The following is a 19,357-nucleotide window of genomic DNA, read 5'->3' as shown; positions in this document are numbered from 1 at the left end:
CATAAGCGCGTCCTGTTCCGCGAGACATTTCATCGTGTATGTCCCACGTCTGATGCGTTTTGTATGTTTTTGTTTTGAAAGAAGACGCTTTCTTCGCGTGGCTAAGTCGATGGGACGCTGTAAGTATTCCGTGGGATTTGTCAAATATACGAAGATGGTTTGGATTTATTTTACAATGGATTTTCTCCTCGGACCGTAAGATTCCACGACTGTGGCTCGATTAAAGATTTTTCACTACCTTAACATAAAGGATTTGTATGTATATGTATAAGAGAATTTAATAGATTTGTAGATTTTCATATTCTTGATTTTTCTCGGAAAAAATTTGGATTATTATTTTAAAATTTCAAACTTAATTCTCTCCTATTCATGCAGAGATATATCGGTTGTTCCCAAATTTTCAACATTCCTTAATAATAATTAATCCGTCAAATAATTCTTTGTAAATTATCTTATACTTTGCTCCAATCGTGCATCTTGAACGAGAAATCTTCGGATATAAGTCGAGTAGGATAATCCATTTTTCTTCATAGCCAACCCGAAATCGTCATTGTTATTCTATACGATCGGCGAGTTCAAAAATGAAAGAGCCGTTACATCTCGCAGCCTATCACTATCCATATACCTGCCTTGATTCACGACTGGTTTTACAAAAGCAAATGGTAGACGACGGACGGATTGCAGGTCAAATTACAGGCTCGGCAATTCCGTAGCACACGTAGGATATGTATATATATGAATGGCAGATTATACATACAGAGTGACTCAAATTCAGTGCGCAGTCTTTCAACCATAGAGGGCGGAATCCAAGCCAAGAAAACTTTGCGAAATCCGAATTGCGTAAACGTTATTTGATGATAAAAAAGTTTAAGAAATTAATCGAATTGAATTTTGTCTCGACAAAAATAAACTCGAAAGATCTTAGTAAATATTAAAAATAAAAAAATCATGAAAGATAAAAAATAATAACGATATAAAAAAATAGATGTAAAAGATATTTAATTAAAGATATAATAAATTTTTATATTTTAAGTATAAAAAATTAAAGATACAAAAAAATATTATATCCAAAATATATTAAAGATCAAAATTTTCGATAGATTAAAAAAAGATAAAATTCCATAAATATCGAGACACGGTATGTATAATAAGGGTTACAGAACGCTGCACCCATATGCCCTTCATTACATTGTCGTGTCGCAGCATTATGTCATCGACTCGACTGTCTCGCCATAGGACAATGATGCATAACTCGAATGAGATAAATCCACCGATGTTGCGCCGATGACTTATGCGAAGTCGAAGCGACTCCCGACGACAAATAATGTTTGCATACACGATAACGATAACGATAAATATCGATATCGCGTCGCGCGTATTTGCCGCGAGTTATCAGCCTCGTTGCGATAAATAAGCGTAAGCTTGGAACAATACCTGAGATATCTAAACTGCTAGTGAATTTTTATTACGCGCGTACGTCGCAGGCTTAACCGATTTTATATACGGCATATATGTCTTACAATAGGTACTTCACGTACGGAAAATAATATATTATAAAATGTGCTAAATTTTGTCGCGTACTTTTACTTTTTCTTTCGAAACTTTACTCGAGGATTTACTTTATAATTACGATCATCTTTCAAACGTACATTTTAATTTTGTAACACATATCTCCTTTTTGGGAATAAAAATGCTTTTGGAATAAAAATGTGGAAATTGAAAATAATTGTAACGCAAAATAAAAGATATGATACGAAATACATAAGTTCGTACTTTATATGCCTAGATAGATAGATATGCGCGAAAGGAGACTATTATAAGAAGTTATTGCGAGTATCGGGGCAACGTTGCCTCGCAAAATACCGAGGTACATCATTCGAGAAGTTCGCGAAACTCGGCGCATAAATGTACATCATCGGCTTCGAGCCGACGTTCTGTCGATCGATAAAACATTTCGATTTTACCCGTCAAAATACGATACGCGTATTTTCAACGATCGACGCCGCGCATGCAAGCATCGAACCGCACGTTTATACATAACTTTGGTAGAAAACGCATAACTTCCGGTAAGTTTGCTCGCCGTCGATACGCTGGACGTGCGATTCGTGGCCATGATAAACATGAGTTAGTTTACCATTCAAGTAGCTGCATTAGCGTTTCCGTATCACCGCCGTAAAAATATTTCTCTCGCTATTTACATTTCCCAATCCTTTTTTCTTTTTTTTTTTTCTACCAAAAAATGTAGAGAAAATTCGCACCGTCGAAAAAATTGGACTTAAATCAATAATATTGATATAAAAATATCCATGAATATGCTTTATACAAGAAAGAATTCTTGTATATTAAAAAATAATATCCTTATTTAAATCAGATTTTGTCAGCAAGTCATGTAATAATCTTTTTGAATCATGTAAAATTTACCTAAAATCCTCTCCGTGAATGAAAAATTTTGAGAAAACAAATTCGTCATATTTCAAATTTTTTCTATTTTTTTTTTCATCGAAAAGCGCAGAGAAAATTCACGATATCGAAAAGATTGGATTTGAAAGTATGATCGATATAAAAATATTCATAAATTTAAACAATTCAAAGAATTCCTATAAAAGATAATATCCTCATTCAAGACAGATTTTGTCATATAATATTCTCTACCTAATATTCTTCCGGTGAACGAAAAATTCTGAGAACATAAACTTGCTACATTTCAAATTTTTCTTTTCTATCAAAAAGCGCAGAGAGAATGCTGTCGAAAAAACTGAATTTGAAATCAAATATGATCGATATAAAAATATCTATAAATTTATATATATACGCTTGAAGAAATAAAGAATTCTTATATGTATTCCTTATATATCATCCAAATCAGATTTTGTTATACAATAATATTCTCGATACAGTAAATTAATTCTCTTGGTGAGAGAATAAAAAAATTCAGAGAATGAAAATCGCTATATTTAAAATTTTTCTTATCAAAAAGCAGAGGAAATTCGCATCATCGAAACGACTGGATTTAAAGTCTAACCGATATATCAGTATCCATGAATTATACGATTTAAGGAATGAAGAACTTTTGCATTAAAAAATAATATATGCAACAAACATACGTGCAATAAATTAATTCTCGACCTAAAATCTTTCTTTCGGTGAACGAAAAATTCTGAGAATACAAACTCGCTACGACTTGACGAAATCGAATTAATTCGCAGGAAGATGACGTCGCGCTTCCTTCATTTTTCCCAAACCGAGGGGAAACACGCGGGACTCGTCGTCGTTCGCAAATGGAGGCAAGCAGTACGAAACTCGAGACTCCGTTAATGGAAAGGCAAAGTACGACGGCCGTACTTTGCAGCGACTCAGTCGAAACTGAGCTAACTCAACCGCGCTCGAAATTATCGCAGGTCTCCTCCGTCCGTGCTTTTCCGCGCTTATTGCGGCCGCCCCCGCGGTATTTTACGCGTTGTAACGCGCGCTACTCCATATTTCCGCGACGAACACTATGCGAGTGGTAACTCGAGTAATATCCGTTTGCGTCCGCCAACTTTGTTTCTACTTCATCCTGTCGATGTTGCAACTTGGGGTAACTCGCCTCTTTCTCTCCTCTATCAGCGATTAATCGCGCGACAATTAATCCGCGATATCGATTTTTTTCATCGATATACAGCGAGTAATTAAAATGGATTCGCGTATCCATAAATCTGTAAATTTTGCAGCGTGTGATTAAAACAGCCATCTTTTTTAATTATTCTCTCGACGGGTTTCCATTTCTCTATTTTTATAGATACGTAGTGTATTTTTTTTCCATTATTCCTTAATTGCGGAATTTCTTGCTCGCGGAAACACTCGTTTCCCTTAGTTTTTCCGGTAATATTTCCCGCGCCTATTACTCCCGCAGGCCGGGAATACCGGTAATTCGTACCGCACGGCGCAAAAACGCTACTCTTGTATCCTCGCGGGTCACGTAAATATTAATAATATCAAAGAGATAACGCGCGCCCGCCCGTGCATAACTTATCGCGCCGAATGATAAGTCGATCTAATAAAAAGGATGCTATTATATTTCCATGCGAGATATTTATATCCGAAAAAAATTACAATAAAAATTAGATCTCTTAATTGGTATTTGCAAACTTTTTACATTGCTGTACGCGATTGGATAGATACTCCCTCTCGTCTACGCTTGGAAATTAATTGATTAACTTTATACTTTTCGATATATAAATAAATAATAATAATCTTATTTATTTGATATTTTCCTCGATTTTTAACTAGAGGAACGGTAAATAAAAATTCAATTTTCTTAAAGCTTCGCGGCGTCTCCACTCTTCGAATCTTCTGAATCTGCGGAAATCATGAATATTTCTGTCGACGGAAGGTCGGAAGAATCGGCGCGACTCCGTAACGGAGACGATCCGAATAGCATTTCACGAAGCGAAGAAAATATGAATCGCGCCATCGCTCGCGTCTTGGAAGTAAACGGGGCGATGTATCGCCGAGGTCCCGGAAAGTTTCGCGACATCTTGAATATTACCACTAAATCTCGGAGCTTGTAATGCAGACATTTTGAAATGGTTTCCAGACTGTCCGTTATACACACATGCGAATACATATGCGCGCGCACATACACACATATCATTCCCCGCAGACGGCAAAAAGCGGCTCGATCGCGCCATAAAATACTTCTACCATGTTACGGATCGTGACAGGGTGATATTTATGAAACGAGTGTGTTTCATGTAATGAGAACCGTGTTTGCTAATCCAATATCGTCGTTCCCGTATCTATCCGCATATTCGTATGGAAATTTTATATCCCGGAAACACGTCCGTTTTACCGCCGTTGACATTTTAATTTGCATTCCAAATACGCCGATTAAGATAATATGAGAATTTGATGGTTTTGTGCGTATAAAATTTCGATTTTCATACGCGCGCTACGTCCAACAGTCGAAATAATAATAAAGATGGAGTTTGGCCCTGTTTCTCGCGCGATCAAAAATTCCCTATCTCTTATCAGTCCGAAAAAATTTAATCCCGTTCGTATCATTTCCGTGGCTTCTTCTCCTCTTCTGTTCCCCGACAGAATTACGAGCTCGCGGCGACATGACTGCATTGTCGACGGTACCGGAAAGGTGTTTGTACAGCAACGTATCCGCCTCGCGTGGCGCGTTAGAAACTATTGAATTAACCGAGACGTTGAAAACCGTCGTCGGAACGTTTTATTTATTTATTTTCTTTTTTTTTTAACCAGAGGCCAGCGTCCCATGGGGCGCTTCCTGTTTCCCGGATAATTCGTTGCTTACATGGCACGACGGTCGTCGCGACGACGAGGACGACGACAACGACGACGACGACGACGACGAGGAAATAATCCCATGTGTCGCGGAGAATACGAGGGTCAAAGAGTGGCCATGATGCATCCCGCGTCTAGTATCTCTCGAGATAAATCTCGCTAATTCACTTGTACATCGCGGCAAAAAAATTATTCGTTGTTAATCATCATTTTATTAATGCTAAAAATATTTGTGCGACTCGAGGAAAAATCATGCAGATATACGATAAATATTTTTCGCATTTAGATTGTTAATAAAAATGTGAAGAAATATATAAAATACTTTGATGAAGTCGTATCATTCTTTCTATATCAATATTAAAATAATAAGAAATTACGAAAAGAGAAAATCAAAGGACATGAAGCTTTACATTAAATTAAGAGAGTGTTTTGACGGTAGATTAAATTAAAATACAGCCTCGCGGAATTTTGAAATATATTGAGAAAAGTTTCAAACTCTTCCCGAAAAAAATCTCACTTTGAAATCCTCAGACGGAGGGTTCTGTAATTTCAGGACTCATAAATATTATTCCCGCGAGTTCAAGACACCAATAAAGATGTTAAAAACATAGCGTGATCGCGAGTCGAGGCAGTTCACGACGAGAGATCTCGTGAAACATGCGCTCGCTCACTTTTTTCTTCGCTCATTGTATATATTATGAGTATACATATATGGCGTGGGGGCCCCTCTTTCCGCGCCCTTCCCCGTCTCGCTCGGCCGGAAAGAAGCTGAGCCCTTTAACGCCCGCGGCGAACCTTCCGTCGTCGTGTACCTACATAATTTATGAGGCTCAAAAAACGCGAAAAAGTTAATCAGCCGACCACGCAGCCATCGCCTCGCCGTCTCCTCCCCCCGGCTCTCTTCCAGCTTCCAGTCTCGTCTACACCTGCTCACCACGTTCCTCTCCTTCCATCGCGATCTCACCCCGTCGTCGTCATCGTCGTCATCGTCGTCGTCGTCGTCGTCCTTTGCGAGAGTTTGCCCCTCGGCCGTTTCGCCCGGATCCACTTCGTTCCTTCGGAGCTTTGTGTCCCGGCTGTTCCCTCAAGTTCGCATTAATTTCTACCTCGTTTGTGGCATCCGCAACCTCTTCCGCGATATCCTCTCTCTTCTCGTTTTCTTTTCTCTCATCTACCGTCCATGGGCGTCGTTCCGTTGCGACTTTATAACATCCTGGCAGGAGGTTCGCATAAATCTAGACGTCGTCTCAATTCCTCCTACGATTCAGACATATAAATATGTACTATTTATTTTTACGTCGCAATGATCTTTGCCGTTCATCTACTGGCAAAAGTACTCGCGTTTTTGGACTCTATATAATTTCATTTTTAGTTCAAGGAAGGAGGGAAATTTGTTTACATGATGTAATATTCAATATATAAATACAATAGTTAAAAAGATATTATCATGTGAAATATTAACAATATATAAATATAATAATTAAAAAGATATTATCATGTAAAATAGTAACAGTGTAAAATAAAATTAAAAAATATACGTTTGATGATATTTCGCCTTATTAATAACTCTCACTCTTATTAACAACTCTCACATATATTTGATTTTATCTCCTTCTTGCATGTATTTCTCATCGAAATTTACCCTCCGCGCTACGTTGAATACCTGATTAGCGCCCTGAATTTTTCCTCCGTTCTTATTTATCACTCGGGCATTAGAGCGCCTAATTAAAAAGGTAGAGGAAGGTGGGGGACGATGAAACGGCCAGGAGCAACCAGCTCTGCATTCCATTTCCCCCGTCGAGAGATTAGAATTTACAGCATTCTAATCGGGGCTACCTAACTCAGAGTGATTTGTAGAAGTCTAAGGAGGACCGATCTTTATTATCGCTTTTAAGATGCTTCTGCATTTTATCCACCATCATAAATATTTCGTTTATTAAGTGGTATAAAAAATTGCTTAAAAATTGTTACGACCCAGCTCTTGTGGAATCAAAATTTTATCTGAAAATTGTCAATGATATGCCTATTTCGTTTCATTTTTTAACAATTTCTGCCTCGTAAAATTTACTTGACAAAGATTTTATAAATGAACGAAGTATTAAGTATTGTTGCTTGTGTGTTTTTCATTTTCGGCGAAATAAAAACTTTCAGTCGACTGAAACTTTTGGCAAAGTCTATAACGACGATTGCTTTCTAGAGGGCAGTAGTTCCCGGCGCGAACCGAGACGTCGTCTAGAAATCCCGAGGAGAGACTCATTTCAAAAAGGATTAAAAGAACTGTCACACATGTTTCGTCGCAAAATTATCGCTTTAATCGCGATGTAAATTCGCGTGGGGCCGAGATTGCTTGAACAGGTCGACTCGAGACTTTACCTGAGATGTTCGCCATTCACATTAGGGAACTTCCTTAAGACGTGGCCGCCGGCAATGACGAGACTACCGCGGTACGAAGCGACGAACAATTTGCATAGATGCTAATTATACGATTGTCTACCCGCGGCAGCTCGCAAATTGCTTCGCTACGAAGCGCCATATCCGCGATATCGACGATAATCCTCGATAATGAGTTTTCGTAAATCTGAGCGCGATGTTGTATTCAAGTAGGACGCCAACTTCGAAAGAACCATAATTTTAAAATTGTCATATTGAACAAAGTTGCGAAACAGATTGTTGCAGTTTGGCAGAAATAATTAATGTCGCATTGCAAATCTATAAATTTGAATTAAAAAATTTACACGATTAATGAAGCTTCTCGTTCGGCTATTAAAACGCATTAAATCAAAAGATATCTTTTTCAGCTAATATTTGATTCAAGTAGGATGCCAACTTGGAAGAACTATAATTCTAAGATTGTCATATCAAACAACGTCAAAGTTGCAAAAAATTGCAGATTAGAGGTAACATTAATGTCGCATTAAAAATCTATCAATTCTATCTGAATTAAAAAATTTACATAATTAATTAAATTTCTTGTTCAGCTATTAAATCAAAGAATAAATTCATCTTCTTCGAAAATATTCCGATTTGACTTCCTATTCAAAAAGAACGCCAACTATAATTTTAAGATTGTCATATTGAGCAACGCCAAAATTGCGAGAGATTGCAGATTAGAGGTAACATTAAAAATCTATCAATCCGAATTAAAAAATTTACACGATTAATGAAGCTTCTTGTTCGGCTATTAAAACGCGCTAAATCAAAGGATACGGAACCTTCTTCGCAAATATTCCGATTTGATTCCGTTGGATGTGGCCAGCAAAAGGATCAACCGTCGTCACATTACGCTTCCATTACGCTTCGAAAAAAAAGATAGAAACGATTCCCCTAGTTTTACGTCCCTTTGGGCGGCAATCGAGAGGCAGATAGAGATAGGTAGGTAGGTAGGTAGGTAGAGAAATCGTGTCTCTCTCCGAGGATACGCCGCGATAGGACAGACGAAGTGAGGAGAAACGGCAGAGCCAATTACTTCCGCTCAGTTACACTCGGCGTAATCTCTGTTAAACTGTTTGTCGAATCATATTGAATTACCTGGCTCGGGGCGCCGATGCTTTGTAGCACGGAGGCCCCTTGAGGGGATCCTCCGTGAGATTAGATTAATTCGTCTGATTTTATTAGGACGTTTCTACAGCGCGACGCGACGGTACACCGGGTCCTCCTCAACCCCTCTTTGCGCACCCTCGCTCCCTCCTCTCCCTTTCGTGAGACTTGCCGGTCGGGCCCCGGAGAACGGGCCAGATGCGGTCGTTCTTTATCTTAAGACCTCACAAAAACGCGCGGAGGCGACATTCTCCTCGGGAAATCTCATTTTCGACGCGGTAGTCCTCTTTCTCTATCTCTCTCTCTCTCTCTCTTTCTCCCAGCCGCTTTTCACCCCTCCTCGAAGAAATTAGTACCGCTTTACGGTTCCTTGCGCACACGCGGCCCACCCTCTTGTATCCCGCATTGAATGCGCGCGGTGTATCCACGCAGGTAAACCGAAAAGGTAGACCTAACCCCGGGAAACAGGGAGGAGAACGACGGTCTCTTTATTCCGCGTTTATCCGACGGCGGTGCACAATGCAATTCTGTTCCCCTCCCCGCTTCCTTGCGAGTCGCGCGCTGGCCGAAGTTGGAGAGAAGTTGATTTCGACGAAACTCGATCTGTGACGAATAATTTTTACGCTAATTTCGAGTCGCCAGATGTCACCCGAGATGAAAAAGAGGGTGGATGCAAGGAGGAGAAAGGAGGCTGCCTGCGACCGTTTGTGCCCACGGAACGATTCGTTTAAAACTCGCTCGAGCTCGTTACATCGGAAAATGTGACTCACACGTATAACGTATGAGATAAATTGCGCGTTGCACCTGCGAGCACTGCGAGCGATACATTACCAATTATGCGAAGACAATCATGCGCGACAATATTTTTCTCTTTTCAATTTTGTTTGCTTTATCCTTGTTATTCGAAATGAGCTTCAAATTTTCCGGATCGGTTAATCGCGTAATCGGCTAAACGCAATTTACTTGAATTATAATGCAATGCTCGGGGCGTTTAGTGCCTCATTTCGGATGTGGGTCACCCGAAATAGCGGAAACACCGTAGGCATGTAGTTCGGCCAATGAGTAATTCAATAAATTGCGATATCTGAAATATCTCGGCGCGAATTATAACGTTCCCACGATTAGAAGAATGCCCGAAACCAATCTCGCGTGTCCATGGGATATTTTAACCGCATCCAAATATATCTCGACTATTTACGCGGGCATTTCGCAAATCAAATGAATCGCTAAAACTAAACAAACTCGCGTTTACAACTCGCCGAAAGCCCTTTTCAACACGAGCAATTATAGTACAATCGAACTATATTCTCGTTCTCTCGAATATATTTGTGACTTCAATTTCGACGAGATAAAAGAGAGAGATTGTCAATAGGCTAAACGCGGAATAAAATTTGTTGACCGTTGTGCATTGTATTTTCACATCCATTTATTTATTTTCATATACATATATTCCGTTGACCCGCAACATAGTTTGTTTTATCGACTCTACTCCGTCAAACGAATTCCGTTTTGCGGGAACCGAAATTAAATTCTACTTTCTGTATAAAATTCATGACGATGTCAATGCGTCGGATTGCGCTGTTATAAATTAATTACAATTCCGATAATATCTCAATTAAATCATAACTATTTGATCATTGCTTAATTATTCTCAAAGAGAAAAAATTACGAACAAATATATAGAATCATATTAATTTCGAATTAATTCTACTCCTTTATAATCACGATTTATCATTGAAACAAGCAAGAAAATAATAAATTCCATTTTAAATAGATATAAATTAATAACGTTAAATCAATTGAACCATTTACATCGCTTTCTCTTTAAAGCAAATTAAAAATAGTCCTTTTATTTTATATTTGTTATATGTATATGAGTTGTTAATCCTATAAAATTATTCTCCTTAATCCATAAAATCTTCCAATAATAGCAGTTATTGGCAGTAAAAATCATTAAAAAGAGATATCAAATTACTATATTAATCTATTACATTAAGCAACTACCTAAGGCAGAAATTACCTAAGATTACATAAGCAATTACCTCTTATTTAAGTATTGCTATTATTATACACGCAATAATAATTATGAAATATAATACAATAATATGTGAAAAATATCGGAAAAAATATTAAATCATGTAGGTGTAAATTTTAACAGAGATAAAAATGTTTCTTGATTACATATTTATTATAGTATAAGCTCTATATGAATGCTTCTATTATTATCATTACTATTATATATTATCGTGAATTATCACGTACGTGTAAATACACGCTTTATTAAATATTCCAAAATAAATTCTTTTATTAATATTATACAAATTTAATATTATAATTTTATGAAAATTTCGTGCGATACATTATTTAACTTCGCGATTCTTCCGCAAATATGCAGCTACAAACAATCAAATTTAATTAATTTAATTTAATTTAATTTGATTTATTCCTGATTGCTATTTCGAAAAAAGCGCATCTCGCGTAACAATTGTATTTATATTATTCAACATTTACAAATATTTACAATTCTTATAATCACGTAAAAAAGCTTAATACTTGATTCCAACTAAAAAATATATTTTTTTATATGATAATAATTTAAAACGCCAGTTATATATGTCTTCTAAAAGAAACAATTTCAATTATAAAATCAAAAATTGAAATTGTCAAAATGATAAATTATTCATCGACAAATTATAAGTAAAATTTATTAGATTCCAAACGAAAGTATTTATATCTTTAGAGCGCGCATCACATTTTTTAAACAATCATATAATTGAAACTAGACATTTTACATACATTTCTGGTTATTTAAAGTCTGATCGTGTCGATTGAAAAACAACGATTACAGCCGTAAAAGAATGGAAAGAGGTGAAAGTAAGTATTTCGAGGGTAACTGAAAGGTTACTGAAAAGGGTTCGTGTTGCAGGGTTAAGCGCATAATCAATCTTCGTTACCGAGAGCACAGTTAGCTCTAAACGGTCGTCTATTAATCGCTTAGGACATACTCCGCGTTAGTGTTGACGGAAGTGTTTCGGAACGAAAACAGTACGTTGCCGCGCGCGGTATTGTTGTTTTATTCCGGAGCATATCCAGAGAAAGAGAGAAAGAATGAGAGAGCCACGACAGAGAGAGAGAGAGAGAGAGAGAGAGAGAGAGAGAGAGAGAGAGAGAGAGAGAGAGAGAGCCAATCAGTCCGGGATATACATATACCGAACCGAGACATGCACACAGATATAATACGTGGCAATGCGCGCATACGGTATACCTATATACACACAATATATCTAACGATAAATAGCAAATACGTGCGCAAAGTGCATAGCGACGAGTTATCGCGGCGAACACAATTTCGCCGGCGTTTTCTGTTCGTACGAGCTACAAAGCTGACGTGGCTGAGGAAACGCCGCGAATTCCGTCCATATACCAAATATTTTCATATTCCATTCGCGACTAGCTGCCGCCCCGTTCTCCCACCTCCCTCCTTTCGCTTCTCTTTCTCTCACTTTTAGCCTCCCCTTCCCATCGCCCCGACTCCGTCTCTCTCGCACCACGGCCGATACCAAAGGGTATTGGGATTTATAAGGAGGAACGAAAACTTCGCCCTCTCCTCCTCCTCTCCCTCTCCTTCTCCTCATCTTCCCACAGCGGGAGGAGGAAAAGCAATTTAAATTCCGATCGTTCATAAAGCGGAACATCTCTCTCTCTTTCTTTCTCTCACTCCTCTCTTCGCTATTTTCATCCCCGTGGGCCCCCTCGCTCCCTCTCCTCCCAACTTTACTCTTAAGCTTTCTTTCGCCTCGCGGCTCTTGCGCTTCCCTACTACTCCCCATACCACTTCTTCCTTTACCGTTCGTTATTTTGGAACGCGGCTTTTTGGTACTTGCGAAGAATGAAAGCCCGCGAACAAGAGATGTAAGAATGTCTCTGGAGCGACAGTTCTGCCTCGATCGACGTCGAATAGGTGAATTATTATTGCTATATTAATCACGGTTAATGCGAAAACCGATATTTCGGCCGAGAACAAGCAAATGTATAAACGTGTTTTGATTACGAGAAAAATTTGTTTAAATTTATTTTATTCTAAAAATATGAACAAGCCTTTAAGCTTGTTAAAGGGGCGATACAATAACACTATTACAAAGTAAAATATAATATTCGTTTATTTTTATATTGGATATTTTTTGGATCGGCAATTAGTTCCATTGAACCCAATTCCGTGCTTTCGAACATTTGCTGGAATTCAATACTATCGATTAAATATTTTTGGACATTTGTGAAAGGACTAGTTTAGAATTTATAACGCGCATTTTTTTTTATAACGTCTCATGCATAAACAAGATGAAGGTGCCTTCGTAAATTCGAGTAGAAGGATGACATGCGCACAAATATATATACACACGTGGTGTTTCTCCCTTTGTGTTTCGCGAAGAGAATGCAGAGGGAGAAAAGCGATTACGGTTATTTCTCGTGGGAGAGCACGCGTTCCCTTATTCCTCCTCCGCCTGACTGCCATTGTTGCTAATGGATCACATCTCTGAATTTCCCTGACATTACGTCCCTCATGTAAGATTTAAAGCGGAGTCCGTCTCTCTGCCCATCGAGACTGTACGGACTAATCTCTACGACCTGAGCGATAATTCTCCCTCCAGCTTTGCCTTCTTCCCTCTCTCCCTTTTCCTTCTTTCTCTTCGAGCATATCTAATACGCACGTAATGCGTAAGCAAAGATGATGTTGCAGAAATTCGTCGAGTCCCTTCATTCTTGTCTAAGTGAAAGGGGGATTTTTTTTTAAAAAAGATTTTGCTTATTCTGTAAACATTATTCATGTTTGTAAATATTTATAATTACTTGTCTGAAAAATTGTCGGAGATTTATCGAATTTAATAATTATGCTGATTAAAATATAATAAAAATATGTTAATATATTTTAATCATACATTTAACACGAGAGTTTTTTCATATAATTTTGATTAATTTATAACTAGAAGACCATATTTATACTGAACCTCACATTCACAAAATTTGCTCATTAATAATCCGTAATACTTCTATCCTTTTCTCCCACCTAGCTCCTCGACGTTTGCTCGCAGCTCCGTTACTGTTTTTTTCCTCGCTTAAACATATCGCATATATGTTCTCCTGAAGGCGGATATATGCTCTTTTTGCTTTATATATATATATATATATATATATATATATATATATATCGCTGGAAAAAATTAATTAAGCGCTCACGCGGAAAAGCGCAAATTATGCCGCATCGGTTTCACAGCAACGAGCCAGAAAAATTGCAAACCCTTAGTACTGCTTAATTAAAATCGTTTAGACCAGCTTTTAATTAAGACCGTTAAAAACCAAAATTAGGATGGCTCGCACCTTCAAATCTACCCGATATTACTCTCTCTGTCTCTTTTTTTCTGCCCCCTTCCTCTCTCTCTTTCTTTCTCTCTGTCTCTCTTTTCGAGCTCACCCTCGGAGATTTATAGTCGGCGATTGTCTCTGTCCATCAACGCTAATCTCTACGACCCCGACAATAACTCTCACTTTCGTTTAACTCTCTCGTTCATCCCGCTTCTTTCTCTCTCTCTCCCCTCCCCTCTCTCTCTCTCTCTCTCACACTTTTCCTTCACAAGAGAAATCCATCCTCTCTTCAGCGAACGCCCGTAATACATCACACGTAATGCATGCCCGCTTTATGTTTGTAGGACACATCGAGCTTCGACTAGTCCTACTGCGGAAAGCGGGTCATCGAAGTTTGCAAAAATTAATTAAAATCCTCTCCGCAAACTTTGTGCCGTCCATCGTACTGCGGCGTCACTAAAATCCATTGCGCACTTGGAAGCTTCTTATGCGGCATTTAATTAAAAACGTCCTCTCTCTTTTTTTTTCACGATAAGAAAATTTGTTTCTTCTTTCAATAATATAACATTACTGTTTTGATTCACATTAAAAATACGTAGTAAAATTGATTGCTTCAAAAAAAGGAATTATAAAATAACGATAAAAATTTAATAAATTTCATGAGATTATTAAAAAAAGTGAAGCTAAAATTGGTTTCAGGATATTGCGATTATTTTAATTAAGAAACTTATTGGAATATCAAGCAAAATATGTAAAACAAAAAAAGTCTGATGTCACAAAAATCAATAATCCATCTAAAACGCGAAATGCAAGGCAATAAAAATCCTTTGCTGAAACATAGATTCCAGAACTCTCGCGACGGAATATTTCGCGCAAGTTCATCTTCCCGCATTCGATCTCGATAATCGAATTTACGACCGATAGATTGCTTCGAATTCGCTCTTAGTCATCTCTCATCTCGTGTACGATTACATTTTAATATCGCGAGCGCGGATCGGAAACCAAATACTAACAGGGTGCGTGGGTGATCGGCGGAGACGAGACAAAGGGGGAGGTAGACTTGGCGTAGGCAAGTTCTCAGATTTGTTTCCCGACGGACGTTGCACGTTGAGCCGACGGTAGGGCTTGTCGGATTTTCGGTTCTCCCGGACGACGTCCCGCGGGAGGAAGCCACCGCCGGGATGGCGGGCGGGTCTGGAACGAGTTTCTGGCACTTTGCAGCTCAGCGTCTGTTGAATATTTGATTGCGAACACCCTCGCCACAACTCCCGCACCGGTCGCCCGACTGACTGACTTGACTGATTGATTGACCGACTCGAATTATGCGAAAAAGCGCGAGCGTTTTATATAAACTTAAATTGATTTAGGACCATACATTTCGTCTTATTTCAATTAAAAATGTATCTCCATTGTTAATCTAGTATTTTTATATATTGTTATTTCAGCGGGAAGAAGCTGCTCTTTCTAGTATTAAAGAGCACTGAAAAATTAAAATCTACAAGATAAAAACAGTTTATCATTCCTCCAGGGTGAAACGTATAAAAAGATTTAATTATTTCAAAAATTTACTTTTTTAATAAAAGAGGAAAAAGAAAGGATCAAATTCTAAGAGATTTCAAAAACTTGAAAACGATTCTCTGAAATAGTGCATGCATATAATACATGAATTAACAACTGTATCTCGAAAGCAATCAAAGATGGAATTAAAATTTATCTTTCTCAACATTCCAAATTTACAGCACCCTTCAAACGGCCAACATAAATAAGCAAAGCGCAGTCTTCCGCTTTCGTCGTGCGACTCTCTATAAGAACCTCCGTCACTGCTCGAAGCTGATTAACCGTAGCCTATACAGAGTGTCCGCGCCACCCTCGCAACGAAACTGATCCTCGTGTTCCGTCATCCTCACCCCTGTCTCTCGCACCCTTCTCAGCCGTCTGTTCTGCTCCCTGCATCAAGTTCAATGAAACTATACAAACTACGGTGGCGTTGCTCTCAGAGAGATACTAAGCCCCTTTCCCTCCCTTCCTCTCTCACGTCTCCTGTCTGCAGGGTAGATACGAAAGAGCGGATAAGAGAGGCCAGACAGAGGGAGAGGAAGGAGGTGGGACTTCACCTACGAGCAGAAAAGGAAACGGAAGCGAGAGGCATCGGGCTATGAAAAGGTGCCTCCGAAAGACGCGAGAGGCGATAGATAGAAAGACTAGGGAGGAGGAAGAAGGAGAGAAAGGGTAAGGGAGAAAGAGTGAGAGAGGAAGAGTGGGAGACGAGAAGGAGATTGATTAAAACGCCGCGGGAGTTCGGCGTTTTCCTTTCACCATTGATTCCGTTTACCAGCGGCCACGCCGGCGCCTCTTTCACTTATCTGTCAACACTTACGTCCGCCAAAGCTCTCGAATAATGGGTTCCTCGTTTCGAGAACGATCGCGAATGGAGAAGCGCGAGGATGGGGGAAAAGAGGTTCGCGAACGATCGGTGTGGTACCAGCGAGATGAAAAAAGTTTTCGATCGAACCAAAAAGCGCCCTTTATTATCGAAGCGCCTTCTCCCCCTTCTTTCTTCATCGCGTTCCTATCCTATTCTAGCGTAGAGTAACGTCAGTATTTCCATGAGAACTTTTTGACTGGCGAACGCCTGGCGAAGAGAACATTTTGCTAGCTTTGTTTGCTCGGTAGAATGCTTCAAGAGTTGTTCTCGCACTGGTCATTATTGCGAATTGCTTCGGTAAGAGGTAAGTCTTTAATTGTGTGTGCAGAAAATACTACTGACAATTGTAGTGAAAAGAAAATAAGATTTTTTATGTGACATGTGATGCGTCCAACTATCATAATTCACGGAACATACATAGAAATAAATTGGAAAAAAATAATCCTTTTTTTCATATGTATTATTTTTCATTTTTTCTTTAAATACGATTTTTTATGAAAAAACCCAATAAAATTCATTTTTTAAATTTTGTTTTTTTTCAGATATTTAATATCTTATATTTTGATTTCTCCAATATTTTTCTCCAATATTTTTTAATTGATAGATTGAAATCACCACTATTTTATAGATCGTATTTCAATTGCCTATACAATTGTTTAAGTTACGTTTTATTGCTATTTTTAATTAAATAAATTTTTGACAAACAAATCAAAATTGAACTTGATTTGTATTGTACAGAAACATTTTAATTAAAAACTACTCGAATCATGTCGCCATTTCATATAATTTATTGTGAAATTTATTAAAAACTACTTTTGGAAAAAGATAAATTAAAAAGAATTTTAATTGTTTATTATATTAACAAAAAATTATAGAGAAAAATAATATGTTAAAAAACAATGCAAAAAGAACCAAATTTGTTTTATTTCAATGTTTGTCTTCTATATAAAAAAAAAAACAATTTTTTATATTTTTATACAGAACACATTTCTACACAATACACAGAATTAACAAAATTGTAATAATTGATATCTTTTATCGAAAATAGAAAAAATTATATGATTAAAAATTGAATAATTGAACAAATTCTTAATTCTTTTCAAAAATACTTAATACTTAATACTTTTCCTTTCACTTCATTAATACACTTGAAAGTTGCATTTTATTTCAATCTGATTATTCTAAAAAAAGATTTTCGTTTGAAAGATTATCGCGAAAGATTAATAAAGATTATTCGCAACGCCCCAAATTATCATCGCGGCGCTAATTGACGATTTCATCTGCCGCTCGAATGACTGTCGGAGGAATTATTGCGAGCATGTTCGTGCGGGCGTAAATCTCGCATGAAGGGTGCTGCGGCGCGGCTGTTGAATGTCTAGAACGAGCCGGGTCATATACGTACCTCGACTACTTGGCGCTCACAGCTCGGCGACAAGTCTGGCTCTGGAGGTACTCGCGAGTGTGAATGCATATCCACACATACGTGCATACGCTCTCTCCCCTCATTAACGTCTCGCTCGCGACTGCTTTCTCCCCTCTTTCCCGAGTTTTCCCGGTTCCATTCATTCGATGAACTTTCCTCTTCCCCCTTTTTTCATTGTAGTTCCTATGAACGAAAAGAAGAAATTATCGAAAGCGATTAGTAAGTTGACCCATTCGATCGTCAATCACTTTTTCATATACTAAAATGAATATTTAACGCGTCGAATTGGTAATAGGGTGCAGCTGTTGTGCGATTGAAAAAAATTACGAAAAAAATTTCCAGAGTTTTGTTTTTAAGATAATAGGATTTTATCTATTCAAGCTTAACATAATCTATAAAGATTATTCGTAGTCGTAATTGTCAAGATTTTTTCAATAATATACGGATATATTATAAATATTATATAAATATTATATAAATATTTATAACTAAACATAGATATATATTAGCATAATAAGTGCATTAAAAGGATAATTAACAATTATCTAACATCTACATAATTTATTATTAAATAAGTTTTGATAGATTTTAAGCCAAATTTATCTTATGAAATTTAAAGTATTAAAAATTTTAAATATTAATAAAATTATATATATAAGCATAACAAAAATATAAATGTTTTGTTTTTAAAAATTAAGAATGTTTAATTAAAATGTTATTTACGTTATATACAATAAATATCGAATAAGATAAATACGAAATAAAATCAGATATATCCAGTTCATCTTAAGCAATTTACTTAATCCATCTTATCGCGATATCTGACGGAAAAATAATTGGAAAAATAAATGGCTCATTCTTCCGGGAAAACCGCCAACTCAGGCAATCGGGAGAATGCGACCGAAATTGAAATGGCAACCAAAAGTCTCTCAGGATCTTTCAACCCGCAACCCTGACCCAACCGCAAGAGAAAAATGGATATCAGATATATATCTAGAAAACAAAAGAGTAATCAATGTCCACCAGAATCTCAATTGCTTCGGAATTTGCTTGAAATTGTTATGTTTTCGCGCTAAGAGATTTTTTATTTTTCAAAAAGTAGCTTACATTCCCTCAGTAAACGTCGCTGTCCAATAATTTTTCGGAATACAATTCGCGTCAAGATAACTGTCGCGATTCAAGAACGGCGACCCTTTGAAACTTTTTTCTTCTTTCCGACCACCGTCACTTCGCAGAAAATACTTGAGCGTAACCCTTTGTGCGACTTCACATAGAGAAGTTTACCGTGTAACCGGCACGAATGGAAATGTTGACCATTCTCT

General features: G+C 37.6%; 1 protein-coding gene across 1 annotated transcript in view; it reads left to right on the top strand.

Annotated features, from left to right (window-relative positions):
• Positions 1-19,357, top strand: part of LOC105253622 (BTB/POZ domain-containing protein KCTD3) — a 316,103-nt gene that overhangs the window by 170,302 nt on the left and 126,444 nt on the right. The gene's annotated exons all lie outside the window — the stretch shown is intronic.

Source organism: Camponotus floridanus, unplaced genomic scaffold (genome assembly GCF_003227725.1).
Source record: "Camponotus floridanus strain SB8 unplaced genomic scaffold, Cflo_v7.5 scaffold2, whole genome shotgun sequence".
Taxonomy (NCBI): domain Eukaryota; kingdom Metazoa; phylum Arthropoda; class Insecta; order Hymenoptera; family Formicidae; genus Camponotus; species Camponotus floridanus.
The sequence above is the reverse complement of the archived record's forward strand: the minus strand, read 5'-3'. Positions and strand labels throughout refer to the sequence as shown.